The sequence below is a fragment of the Theropithecus gelada genome, chromosome 1, assembly GCF_003255815.1.
Source record: "Theropithecus gelada isolate Dixy chromosome 1, Tgel_1.0, whole genome shotgun sequence".
NCBI lineage: Eukaryota > Metazoa > Chordata > Mammalia > Primates > Cercopithecidae > Theropithecus > Theropithecus gelada.
The window spans coordinates 36,793,437-36,808,459 of record NC_037668.1 but is presented as its reverse complement, the minus strand read 5'-3'; positions in this window follow the sequence as shown (position 1 = coordinate 36,808,459).

The following is a 15,023-nucleotide window of genomic DNA, read 5'->3' as shown; positions in this document are numbered from 1 at the left end:
ACTTTATTCACATTTATTCCCAAGTCCTTAATCCAACTTGTTACACCGAATTAGAGCGAATACTTGGCTCACTAATTAACAGCAGCAGTTCCTTTCTGATATAAAGAAATACTTATGGCTAAAATTTTTACTCTAATTATTGCTTTAGCAAGATTCTTCCAGTTCTAATGTGTAATTATTTTTCTCATTCACTCTCAAATACTTCCTTGTTTCCATAATGATATTTTATTTTATATTACGTTATTTAGAAACTTTTTAATTTCTAAAAGTATGGGGAATTTTAGGTACAATTTTTGTTTTGTTTTGTTTTTTGAGTCAGAGTCTCTCTCTGTCACCCAGGCTGGAGTGCAGTGGTGCCATCTCGGCTCACTGCAACTTCCGCCTCTCGGGTTCAAGCGATTCTCCTGCCTCAGGCTCCCAGGTAGCTAGGACTACAGGCGCATGCCACTATGCCTGGATAATTTTTGTATTTTTAGTACAGATGGAGTTTCACTGTGTTAGCCAGGATGGTCTTGATCTCCTGACCTCAGATCCACCCGCCTTGGCCTCCCAAAGTGCTGGGATTATAGGCATGAGCCACCACGCCTAGCCTCACAGTTTTGTTATTGATTACTAATTACATTGTAATCAGAAAAGTGGACTGCATGATATCAGTCCTTTGAAATTGGCTGAGCTCTACTCTGGGACGCCTCATCTTTCTTTTACACTCATTCCTGAAAGATCCTTTCACTAGAGATGCAAATCTCCAAGGAAAATTATTTCATTTCAGTGTGCTAAAGACATTACAGTATTCCACTATTTTCTGGCTTTATTGTTACTAGTCCCAATTAGCTCTATTAGCGCAGAGATCTTGGCTATTTTATTTACCTTTCTTAAAAAAAATATTTCTCTAGGCCAGGCATGGTGGCGTACGCCTGTAGTCCCAGCTACTGGTGAGGCTGGAGCAGGAGAATCGTTTGAACCCAGGAGGTGGAGGTTGCGGTGAGCCATGATCACACCACTGCACTCCAGCCTGGGCAACAGATCAAGACTTCATCTCAAAAAAAAAGGAAAAAATATTTGCCAGGTGTGGTGGCACAGCTATTCGGGAGATTGAAGCAGGAGGATTGCTTGAACCCGGGAGTTCAAGAGCCATGGTCATGCCACTGCACTCCAGCCTAGGTGACACAATGAGACTCTATCTCAAATACATACATATATGTATATATAAAATATATAAAAATAGATATTATATATAAATATATATTTTTTATAATAGCTTTAAGATATAATTCATATGCCAACACAATTCACCTATGTACAGTGTACAAATCAAAGGCTTTTAGTATATTCAGAATCATGCAACCATCACTACAATCAAGTTTAGACGTTTTCAACCCCCCAAAAAAACTCATACCCAATAGCAGTCACTCCCTGTTTCCTCCAGCCATCCCAGCCCTAGGCAACCATGTATCTCCACTTTCTACAGATTTGTCTATTCTGAATACTTTGTAGAAATAAAATCATATAATAGATGGTCTTTTGTGACTGGCTTCTTTCACTTGCACATTTTCAAGATTCATCCATGTAGTAGCATGTCTTAGTTTATTGGCGCTGCTATAACAAAAATGCCTTGGACTGGGTGGCTTACAATCAACAAATGATTTCTCATAGTTTGAAGGTTAGGGAGTTCAAGATCAAGGCACCAGCAGATTCGGTGTCTGGCGAGAGCTTTCTCTCTGTCTCACAGATGGTGCACTCTTGCTGTGTCCTTACACAGCAGAAGGGGTGAGGGAGCTCACTGGGGTCTCTTTTATAAAAGCATGAATCCCATTCACCAGGGCTCTATCCTTAAGACCTAACCACTTCCTAAGTGCCCCATTTCTTTTTTTTGAGATGGAGTCTCACTCTGTCACCCAGGCTGGAGTGCAGTGGCACGATCTCAGCTCACTGCAACCTCTGCCTCCCAGGTTCAAGGGATTCTCCTGCCTCAGCCTCCCAAGTAGCTGGGATTACAGGCACACACCACCATGCCTGGCTTTAAATGCCCCATTTCTTAATACTTTTGCATTGGAGATCAGGTTTCAACATAGGAATTTTGGGGGATGGAAGAAGCACAGACATTGAGACCACAGCATAGCATGTGGTTACTGCTTTTTATTGCTGAATAACACTTCTGTGTGGATGTACATGACATTTTACTTATCCATTTATCCGTTGATAGACATTTGGGTAGTTTCAGCTTTTTTACCATTAGGAATAATGCCACTCTGAACATTTGTGTACAAGTTTTTCATGGACATATGTTTTTGTATCTCTTGAGCACATAATTAGTTGTGGAATTGCTGGGTCATATGGTGACACCATGTTTAACTGTTTGAGGAACTTGCCAAACTGCTTTGCAAAGCAGCTGCACCATCTTAAAATCCCACCAGCACTGTACAAGGGTTTCAGTTTCTCCACTTCCTCAGTGGCACTCATTATTATGTCTTTTTCATTATTGCTTAGTCCTTTTTGCCCATCAGCTTGTACTGTGCTTGACACAGGGCATGTACTTAAATATTTAATTACAAACAATGTAATGATCTTTCTAATTACAGCATGTTTTAATTCTCATGTGTATGTTATGTTATGTACATTATGGTTATATATGTTATAAACAATATGGCTAAAGTATTATTATACCTTGCACTAGTCATTAAATGCCTTATTTTAAGCTATACTGCTGTTTCGGTAGAAGGCGTGAGGGAAGAGGCAGGGAGCACGTCTTACCAGTGATAGTCACAGCCAATAACCTAAGCCACAAGGGGCCACATCCGTGATCAAGGACATATAGACCAATTCTTGTCATTACACAGGCCAGGATCTAATTTCCGGATAAAAGATTAGAAAACATTTTCATTTTACTACAGACTGATGTCGCCGATATTAACAATGCAGTTCCATTTTTCTCAAAGGCATTTTATTACTGAATCAATAAGATAACCTAAATTTTTTATGTCTACATATTTCCCATGGGTCTCAAATCTATTTTGATTTTAAATAGGGACTTTTTAAAAAATCTTTTTTCTTTTTCCTCACTGGACTTCATGAAAAATAGGTTATCACCACAGGACTAGATAACCATGTATTAGTCAACAATGTCCTTCCTAACAAGGAGTCTCACACAGGAATCCAATTTTTTTTTTTTTTTTTTTTGAGACGGAGTCTCCTTCTGTCACCCAGACTGTGGAGCAGTGATGCAATCTCTGCTCACTGCAACCCCTGACTCCCAGGTTCAGGCGATTCTCCTGCCTCAGCCTCCCAAGTGGCTTGGATAATAGGTGCGTGCCACCACACTCGGCTAATTTTTGTATTTTTATTAGAGACAGGGTTTTACCATGTCGGCCAGGCTGGTCTCGAACTCCTGACCTCAAGTGATCTGCCCAACTCTGCCTCTCAAAGTGCCGGGATTACAGGCGTGAGCCACCGCGCCTGGCCAAGGAAACCAAAGTTAAGAATAGAGACTCTGCACGGCCTGAGAGTCTTGGTTCAGGAAAAAGAAAAGGTTTACATTTTAATAGCAAGGCCATTTTGGTGTTCGTCCTGAGGGCCAAAAAGACAAGTGATTTGCTAAAATTGTTCGTTTATTCATTGGTTCACCCCATATGCATTTAATAGCATGAAAATATACTTCGTTTTCAACACACCTGCAGATGGTCCCCAGCATGGTCTGGCTTGGTTACTATGACTTACAGATCTCCTTCCTGGGTTATAATCAACACCTCGGATGGCATCCTCCTCCTAAATATAGTTTAAATTATATTACCTTAAATATATGTTCCCTATACTCATCCACATGATGCTTATTAATATTTATCTGGTCACTCATGCTTCCCTTGCAACTGGTCCCCATGACCTGGAAATTTGAAGTAACCACAGCCATATTGCTTTGTGCAGACTGTTTATTTGGTGATCAAAACAAGTGTTTAGCACATTATGGGTCCTCAATAAACACTGAAATAATAACAGATTCCATCCTTAATAATCACTGGCTTCAAAAAATTAATGAAGCAGTTGCCTTCAGACCTCCATATGGTCAATAGAAACTATGATTACTTGCTGCCATGACCTCTATCTGCAGATGACAATATGGAGTTAGATGATGGGGAACACGTGTCTCAGCTTTGTGTCAAGGTTTGACTTCAGGCATGCCAAGGTGCGTCTTAAAAGGTAGATCAAGTGACCTGGCACGGCGGCTCACACCTGTAGTCCCAGCACTTTGGGAGGCCGAGGCGGGAGGAATGATTGAGCCCAGGAGTTGGAGACCAGCCTGGGCAACGTGGCAAAACCCCATCTCTGCAAAAATACAAACATCAGCCAGGCATGGTGGCTCGTGCCTGTGATCCCAGCCACTCGGAGTGGGAGAATCTCTTAAGCCAAGGAGGTTGAGGCTGCAGTGAGCTGCGATGGCACCACTCACTGAACTCCAGCCTGGGTGGCAGAGTGAGACCCTATGTCCAAAAAAAAAAGTTGAACCACTGGATGCAGGAAGTAGGGCTCTCTGTTGACCTGAGGGCTGTAGGCAATGTTTTAATCCCAGTCTTGTCAGCTTTGACTTTTGTCCCTAGTGAAAGGGCTTGTGTTTCCTCTTTCTGTCTAAGGGAATTCTCCTTACCTAACATGCTGTTTCTCCCCAGCCCATGCACTTCCTTATTCTGCAGCCAATTCTGAACTCTGGGAGCAGAAGATGGGGATAATGATGTCACCACATGGGAGTTATTTGCTGAAACTGGGACTCATGTGGGGGTGGGGGCAGCAATATGGCAAGGAGTAAGGCTGTCATGCGTTACAAAAAATCATTATGATGGCCCCTCAAAAAAAAATTGAATAGATGAGCCTTGAAGACATTATGCTAAGTGAAATAAGCCAGTCACAAAAAGATAATCATTGTATGATTCCACCTACGTGAGGCACTGAGAGCAGTCAAATGAAGAGACAGAAAGTAGAATGGTGGTTGCCAGGAGCTGGAGAAGAGGGAGTAGGGGGTTGTTTAATGGGCACACAGTTTCAATCACGCAAGATGAGAAAAGTTCTGGACGTTTAAACTCAACCTCATTAAGGTATAATTTACATGCCATAAAATGTATAAACTCTAAGTGTGCAATGTGAGTTTTGACAGATGAATATGTACACCCACGTAACCGTCATCACGATTAAGCTATAGAATGTTTCGGGCTGGGCACAGCGGTTCACGCCTGTAATCCCAGCACTTTGGGAGACCAAGACGGGTGGATCACCTGAGGCTGGGAGCTTGAGACCAGCCTGGGCAACATGGTGAAACCCCATCTCTACTACAAATAAAAAAATTAGCTTGGTGTGGTGGTGCACGCCAGTAGTCCCAGCTACTCGGGAGGCTGAGGCAGGAGAATCGCTTGAACCCGGGAGGCAGAAGTTGCCGTGAGCCGAGATAGTACCACTGCACTCCAGCCTGGGCAACAGAGTGAGATTCCGTCTCAAAAAAAAAAAAAAAGATAAAGGACATTTCTATCATCCTGAAAGTTTCCCTTATGTCCCTTCCCAGTAAATCTGGACCAACCACTCCTGACCCAAGGCAACCAGAGACCTGTCTTCTAGATTCACTTTTTTTTTTTTTTTTTGAGACAGAGTCTCACTCCGTTATCCAGGCTGGCATGCGGTGACACGATCTCAGCTCACTGCAACCTCCACCTCCCGGGTTCAAGCGATTTTCCTGCCTCAGCCTCCCAAGTAGCAGGAATTACAGGCACCTACCACCACACCTGGCTAATTTGTGTATTTTTAGTAGAGACAGGGTTTCACCATGTTAACCAGGCTGGTCTCGAACTCCTGAACTCAGGTAATCTGTCCGCCTCGGCCTCTCAAAGTGCTGGGATTACAGACATGAGCCACCGTGCCCAGCCCTAGATTCATTTGTCTTTCCTAGAGTTTCATATAAACAGAGTCATACAGTAGGTACCCTGGCTTCTTTCACTGGGCATGTTTTTAAAATCCATCCATATGAATCACTAGTTTGTTCCTTTGTATTGCAAAATAATCTCATTTTTATAGACATGTCACAATGTGTTCATTCACCGTGGATGGGCATTTGGGTTGTTTTTGGTTCTTTGACAATTGTTATGAATAAAGACTCAATGTCTTTATTCGTGCATGTCTTTATGTGAGCCTGTGCTATCACTTCTCTTGAATAAATGCCCAGGAGTGGAATAAAGTCACATATATAACTTCATAAGACATGGTAGAGCTGTTATTCAGAGCGGTCGTACCATGTTGAATGACGACCGTAAACGTACGATAGTTTCAGGTGTTCCACATTCTTACCAGCAGTAGGTATTGTCATGTTCTTAAATTTTAGCCTTCTAGTGGGGTTTTAGTTTGTATTTCCCTGATGTCTAGTGATATGGGACATCTTTTCATGTGCTTGCTGTACTGAAAATACCGTCTCCCAGTCTGTGACCTGCCTTGTCATTTTCTTCAGTGTCTTGCCAAAATCAAAAGTTTTTAACTTTGAAGTGAACTTTTCAAGTCTTTTATAGTTCATGCTCTTGATGTCTAGCTAAGAAATCTTTGCCTATTCCGAGGTTACAAACATTTTTCTCTTTTATATACAGAGATTTTCTCTTATATAGTCATCTCTAAGTTTTATGTTAAGGCGTATGATCCATTTCAAGCTAGTTTTGTATAAGGTATGAGGTAAACATCGGGGCTCCTATTTTCCATGGAGATGTCCTGTTTTTCCTGCATAATTTGTTGAAAAGACTCTCTTTCCCCTCAACTGAATTATCCTGGCTACTTTGTCAAATATCAATGTACTAGGTATAGGTGGGTCTGTTTTCACTTTTCTGTACTGTTCTATTGAGTTATCTATTTGTGTGGTGATACCACACTGTCTTAATTACCAAAGCTGAATATTAAATCCAGAAATCAGGTAATAGGAATTTTCCAATGTTGTTCTTTATTTTCTAAATAAGTTTATTGGGTTCTTTGTGGGCTCTTTTTATTTCCACATAAATTTTAGGAGCAGTTTACCATTTGCTACAAAAAGCTTGCTAGAATTTTAATTGGGATTACATGGTATCTACAAATTAATTGGGAGATAATTGACATTTAAAAAAATATTGAGTCTTTCCATCCACAGCATGGTCTAGCTACCTATTTATCTCTGTATTTTAAAATTTCTCTCAGCAATATTTTAGAGTTTTCCATATTTCTTATTTTGTTATTCTTATATTCTTATTTTGTTAAGATTATCCCTAAGTACTTCATGATTTTTGAAGCTATTGTAAGTGGTATTTTTATCTGAATTTTCAATGTTTGTTACTATTACATATAGAAATTCAACTATTTTTGCAATTGTATATAGAAATTTCAATTAATATTGACCTTGTATCCTTCAACCTTACAAAACTCAGTCTTTATAGCTGATAACATGTTTTGTTTTGTTTTTGGTAGATTCCTTTGGATTTTCTATGTTCAAGATCATGTTACCTGTGAGTAAAAGTAGTTTTACATCTTTCCAACATGTGCGGCTTTTATTTATTTTTCTTGCTTTATTGCACAAATGAGGACCTCCAGTACATGTTGAATAGGAAAGGTGAGCGTGGACATCCTTGTCTTCTCGCGATCTCAGGGAAAAGCGTGCAGTGTTTCATTATTAAGGATATTGTTAGCTGCAGGGCTTTTTTTTGTAGCTGTCTTTTATTAGATTGAGGCAGTTCCCTTTTGTCACCAGTTTGCTGAGAGTTTATGAGTGGGTATTAAATTTTTTCAGAAGTGTTTTCTTTTGGGGGGAATGGGGTACATCTACTGAGATATTGTATAGAAAAGAATTAACATGGCAGGTCTGGGACTGCTCTCCTTTGAAAGTCCTGTTTGCAGTCAGGTGCGGTGGTTCACACCTGTAATTCCAGCTCTTTGGGAGGCCAAGGTGGGCTGATCATTTGAAGTCAGGAGTTTGAGACCAGCCTGGCCAGTGTGGTGGAACTCCATCTCTACTAAAAATACAAAAATTAGCTGGGTGAGGTGGGAGGCGTCTGTAATCCCAGCTACTAGGGAGGCTGAGGTAGGAGAATCGCTTGAAGCCCGAAGGCAGAAGTTGCAGTGAACTGAGATCCCACCACTGAACCCCAGCCTGGGCTACACAATGAGACTCCATCAAACACAAAATAACAATAATAATAATAATAATAATAATAATAATAAAATAAAAAATAAAGAAAGTCCTTTTTGCAAATGTTGGCCTTTGGCTGGCATCTCGGACTTAGATTTTAGGAGGGTTCCCGTTATTCCCAGGCCGCGTGAGAGTCTCATGTGCCTAACCTGTTTGGTATAAACCATGTGGTTTATGCTGAACACCTTCTTTCCTTTTTTGAGGGGAGTCTGGAATTTTGGTATGTGCCATGCAAAGGTCGCCTATATGAGCAGCCCCTAGTAAAAACCCTGCACTCCGAGTCTCTCCAAGTTTCTTAGAAGACAGCATTTCACGCATGTCACAACTCATTGCTGAGGGAGTTCAGCACAATTTTGGAAACTTACACCAGACTTCACCCCAAGTGCCTTTTGACTTCTCCAGTTTTGCTTTGTGTTCTTCCTCTGTGATAAAACTTAGCCATGAGCACGACTAGATCCTGAAGCCCGGGAGTCCTCTTTAGGAGGCGAATCTGGAGGCAGCCTTAGGGACCACCAACACAGATATCAGAAAATGTTTCTCCTTTATTCTGTGACTTACATTAATTTAGTTTGAAAATTAAATCAATCTTGGGCCGGGCGTGGTGGTTCACGCCTGTAATCCCAGCACTTTGGGACGCTGAGGCGGGCGGATCACTTGAGGCCAGGAGTTCGAGACCAGCCTGACCAACATGGTGAAACCCCGTTTCTACTAAAAATACAAAAATTAGCCACGCGTGGTGGCGGGCGCCTGTAATCTAGGCTGCTCCAGAGGCTGAGACAGGAGAATCAATTGAACCCAGGAGGTGGAGGTTGCAGTGACCACAGATCGCGCCACTGCACTCCAGCCTGGGTGACAGAGTGAGATTCTGTCTCAAAAAAAAAAAAAAAAAAAAAAAAAACCAGCAAATGGAAAATTAAACCTATCTTGAATTCCTGGAATACACCCTGTATGGTATTACCCTCCATATATATATTGTTGGATTTGATTTGTTAATATGTTGTTCTGGATTTTGAACTATAATATTGGTCTATAATCTTCTTTATTATAATAATTTTGTCATGGTAATGCTGGCTTCATAAAATGAGTTAGAAAGTATTACTTCTCCCTCTATTTTCTGAAAATTTGCATACGATTGATGTTATTTCTTTTTTAAATATTTGATAAAATTCTCCAATGAAGCCATCTGGGCTTGGTATCTTCTTTGTCAGAAGTTTTTAAACTGCAAATTTAATGTATTTAATAGGCTGGGCGTGGTGGCTCATGCCTGTAATCCCAGCACTTTGGGAGTCCGAGGTGGGGGATCACTTGAGGCTATGTGTTTGAGACCAGCCTGGCCAATATGGCAAAACCCCGTCTCTACTAAAAATACAAAAATTAGCCAGGCGTGGCAGCGGGCGCCTGTACTTCCAGCTGCTTGGGAGGCTGAGGCAGGAGAATCGCTTGAACCCAGGAGGCAGAGGTTGCAGGGAGCTGAGATTGTGCCACTGCACTCCAGCCTGGGTGACAGAGTGAGAACCTGTCTCAGAGTAATAATAGTAATAACAATAATAATTTCCTTAATAGATATAAGGCTATTAAAATTTTCTATTTCTTCTCAAATCAGTTTTAGTAATTTTTATCTTTCAAAGAAATTTTCTATTTCATTTAAATTTTGAAATTTATTGGCATCAGTTTATTCAAAATATCCCCTTATAGTCTGTTTATATCTGTAGGATCTATGGTGATGGCCTTTCATTCCTGATATTGGTAATTTGTCTTTTTCCTCTTTTTTTTTTTTTTTCCTCAATTAGTCTGGCTAAGGGGTATAACTTTCATTAATCTTTTCAAAGTACCAGCTATTGATTTTACTGATTTTTCTCTATTGTTTTATCATTTTCTCTTTCATTAGTTTCCACTCTTATCTGTACTTATGCTTATATTTGGTTTAATTTGCTCCTCTTTTTTTAGTCTCTTAAGTTGGGAGATTAGATCATTAATTTTAGACCTTTTTTTCCAATATATGCATTTAATGCTGCTATAAACTTTCCTTTAAGCACCGCTTTAGCTGCATGTTACAGATTTTGATAAATTGTGTTTTCATTATCATTCAGTTCAAAATATTGTCTAATTTCCATTGTAATTTCTTCTTTGACTCATGAGTTATTTAGAAATGTGTTGCTGGGCCAGGCATGGTGGCTCACGCCTGTAATCCCAGTACTTTGAGAGGCTGAGGCTGGTGGATCACAAGGTCAGGAGTTTGAGATCAGCCTGGCCAATATGGTGAAACCCCGTCTCTACTAAAAATACCAAAAAAGTTAGCCAGGCGTGGTGGCACATGCCTGTGATCCCAGCGACTCAGTAGACCGAGGCAGGAGAATTGCTTTAACCCAGGAGATGGAGGTTTCAGTGAGCCGAGACCACGCCACTGCACTCCGGCCTGGGTAACAGAGCGAGACTCCATCTCAAAAAAAAAAAAGAAAAAGAAAAAAGAAAGAAATGTGTTGCTGATTTTCCTAATTTGGGGGGATTTTTGAGAGATTTTTCTGTCCTTTATTGTTGTTTATTTGCTTAATTGTAGCTAAGTTCCAGATAGCAGGGAATTAGCAATAGTGACTGTAGTCCCTTGGTTAAAAGTTTCTCAGACACTTAAACTGTTTACTCAACTAACACATTTTTTTTATCGCTACTGCAAAGGTAAATTTCAGACATATGTTTTGAATTAATTAAATGTTAAGATTAATGTTGAAATTTAATATTTAATATTTTTACACGATATATAATGATTTTTAGCAACCATTGATTTTAAGTTAAACACTTGGGTTCTTGTGCTTTTTTAAATTTGCAGATTTCTGTTCTCATATTTAGATCATTAACTTTGAAACTAAAAAGAAGATCTGAATGGGTAAGCACAGAGGATTTTTAAGACGGTGAAACTATTCTGTATGATACTGTAATGGTAGATAAGTGTTTTTATCCGTTTGTCAAAATCCATAGACTGTACAACACCAAGAGTGAATTCTAATGTAAACTGTGGACTTTGGGTGATGCTGATGTGTCAATGTGAGTTAATCAATTGCAGCAAAGTTACCACTATGGCACAGCACATTGGCAGTGGGGAGGCTGTGCCTGCGTGGGCAAGGAATATATGGGAACTCTCCATTCAATTTTGCTGTGAACCCAAAACTGCTCTAAAAAACAAAGCTTATTTTAAGAAGCAATAAGATCTCAGGTCTTCCAGAATGCCAGATTAATGTTTAAATGTTAAAAACGAAATACTCTTTGCTGCTACTAAAATTACCTTAGTGTCTCTAATCCCATAAGTTTTCGAGTGTGCCTTTAAAAAAAAAAGAAAACCCTTAAGCTTTAATAAGCTTTACCAGATGACAGTAAAATTACTTAGATTAAGCCTCCATGATTTTAGAAATGAAGCATTTTGAGGACTCAGTCCAGTCCCTGGGAGATGAGTCAGCGAGTTAATTAATATGATCTTAAGGAAAAATGACCTGTCTCACTTCTCACTGACTGCATACCCTGCTGAGACTATATTAAGATTAGCATTACGAGTGCTGCACAGCTGCCTCTCCTATGAGTTCAACGGGAGCTTGGTAAATAATATCAGAACTGAGTCATTTATGGTTGAATGACACAGAATGAAAAATAAATGCCTTTCAGGCAGTTCCTGTTGCCTAATATGGACTGAGAAGTAGACACTTTAACTAAAGAGCCCCACCTGTGCCCCAAATGAACCTTTCCCTATAAGGATGTTGATCTAATTTCCTGATCAAAAAAGGAATCCAAAAACGCTGTCAATGATCTGTCTGGGCCTGAACGAGGGCCTATTTTCTCTTCTCAAAAGCCTTGTGCACGGAAGTCTACCAAGTTTCTTCCTTGAATAGTTGAGGGTGTTTTGTTGTAAAGATTTCCAGTTGAAGTGGCTCTTTCATCCTAGGGAAAGGTCAGAATATCCAGCAGTCCTGCAGGTGGCTAGAGTTTATTGCATTGTGAAGCAGAAACAAGATAACTAAAAACAGAGAATCCATATTTAAAACTTAGAAAACAGGACTGGTATTTTTATAAGTTTTTTTTTTTTTTTTTCATTACAACTATCCATTCTCCTGTGAATTAAAAACCCAAGATACTGATGCCTCATGGAATTTATGTCACTAGCCCCTAGGCCTTCTTACCCGATAATAACAGTAAAATGGATATATAACATCGTTTATCTTCATGGAGCAGAAAAAAATGAGGTTAAATGAAAGCTTTCAGGCGACTGAATTAAACTTGAAAACCTATAAGGAAAGGGAGCCCTTTTCTAAGGAAGTGACAACAAATTCATAAACTGAATGACTCATAAACTGCTTTCAAATTGCAAAACTGATTATGAATCACTGAAGAAAAACGTAAAGTCTCCCAAAATCTGAGTTGTTTAGAAGTCAAGAAAGGTAGCCTCTGCTGTTCATTGACATATTGTCATTCACTGTCCTGAAATAACCTTATGGTGAGTGATACTAAAATAGGTCAGTTTGTTAGAAATATTTGCTTAAAAGCCAGACTTGGCTCTAAATTTCTTTTGAGTGAATCATAAGAATCTGGGTGATAAAAATAATTATGCTTAGAAAAATGTACTAGAAACGGGCATTGGTTAAAGATATGGACATTTCTTTTAGTAGCAATCTGTGTATTTCTAAATCCTTGAAAAAAGGATTGTGGTTGAATAACAATCTGATAAAGGATGAAGTGACCTTGACCATCAAGCCTACCAATAAAGAGGTGGGAGATGTTCCAAAGTAACCCCACAAGGAGATTCATGATCTAAAAACCATTATCAATAGGTGGGAACTGTATTACGCTGTTTAAGACTGGAAACTAACGGGTAACTCAAGAATGCTCCCAAGAAATGGTGGAGAATGTCCACTCAAAGATTTTAATCATTAACTTCAGAGCGACTCTAGGCTAACGCCCAGGTCCAGCAATAAGGGACAGAGGCCACGAGTAACATGGATTTTATATTTTTCAACTGGAAAGCTTGGAGATAGTACAGGTAGACGCAAATAATATTGGAGCGTTGGAAATTTTCTTCATGTTTCTGTAAGGATAGTTTTACTATCAGTTCTTAGGAAATTGGAATATAAACAAACAATAAAAATTTATCTAGACCATGTAAACATTATGGATTTTGCAATTTGCCCTGGAAACCTCCTCAGATTTGCTTGATAGATTTCATGTGGAAGACATTTGACCCCAAAGTGGGAGTGGTGTATAAGAAGGGATTCTGAAACCTAAAGTCCTTTAACGCTGAAGTCCATCTGGCAGGAGAATTTTAAGTTTCCTTGACTTCAGGGGTTAGGTAGGTTTTTTCCATAGGCCTAGAGATGAGTCAGTTTTAGGTGTTTTTTCCTCATGGGGCAGTTTTGATAGAGGGGAAGGCAGAGAATTTACGGCAGAGAATTTACGACCAGAAGACCTGGGGTTTTGATCCCTGTTCTGCCACTTACTAGTAGGAGGTTGGAGAGGTTATTTTACCTCTCTGAGCCTCAGTTTCCTCATCTGTAAAATGGGGGTGATAAAACAATCTCACAAGGTTGTTGCGGCCGTGGAATAAGGTAAGATGTGTGAGGGCATGTTGTAGGAACCTGGTGAATATTTAGCTGATATGAATCTTAGCAACTGGGAATCATTATTTTATGTTTCTACTATCTGATAGTTAAAGTATTTTTAAAATCACAATTTTTTTAGAGAAAATAAATAATTTCGCCATTGTTCCCAAGGATACTGGTCTCAAATATTGCATCTGTGAAGACTGCATCCCACATCCACAAATGATTAAAAATCCTCATCTCGAGATCCTCCCATTTATCTTAGAAACTGGCCAATGTAAATCCGAAAGGGCGGAAAACTGTGTCTTCTTTGCACTTACGACAATCTCATCATAGTAAATACTCAACAAATACTTGAGACGTGTGTTTACAACAAGGCATTTTAAGGGATTCCAGTGTTTTTCTGCCTTCTTAACTTCGGCTCATTCCCTCCTGGAAAACATCGCTTGTGCTGACCACAGGATGAGCTCTCGGCCCCTTCTGATTCACAGCCTTTTCGTGTGAACCACGGCTCTCAGCGCTAAAAGCAGGATGTCACGCTCATATTTGTTTTGCTTCTCCCCTCTCGCCAGGAGTTTAAACCGACTTAGATTAAGAACCCCGAATCTCCACCATGCTTTTTGATCTTTGGTTAAAGTTCAATGTGACAAGCACATTTGCTGCCCGTGGGCACTTTGCCTTCTGATGTGGAGGAGCTCCCCATGTCTCAGCAAGAAACACACAGCACACCTCACATTTGGGGATGGATGTGTCTCCCTATGAGCCCTTGATGGCTCTGAAAGTTTTGGTATCCAAACTTTTGGATTCCTTTCAAAGAAAAAAATCATCATGAAAGCTCTGCCAAGATTTGAAAAGTGAAGTGGATGGAGTGACTTCATCTTTGAACGCAAGGGGCAGATCACTGGGTGGAGTTAATAAGGGCAGAGGTGAGTCATGGAGTCCTGAGATGCGAATATAATTACAGCTCATTTAGAAATAAGCACGTATGTACACGACCTTTATTCTCCACCAAAGCTGCACGAGTACTCACTTCCATGCTGACATGGAGAGCCCATGGAAATAAGGCCAGGCAGCAGGAACCAGATATCTGACCGTGTTCATGGAGATTAGATGAGGCGTCGAGAAACCTTAGTGGCCATTTATCAGTTACATACCTGAAGAGTTCAAGATACCCAGCTGGCAGGAAGGACCAGCTGGTCTCCAGCACGCTGATGGTTAGAGTCTATAATGATTTGCCAGACTGAGATTGCATCTCCCAGCTTCCCTGTTCCATGCGTCCC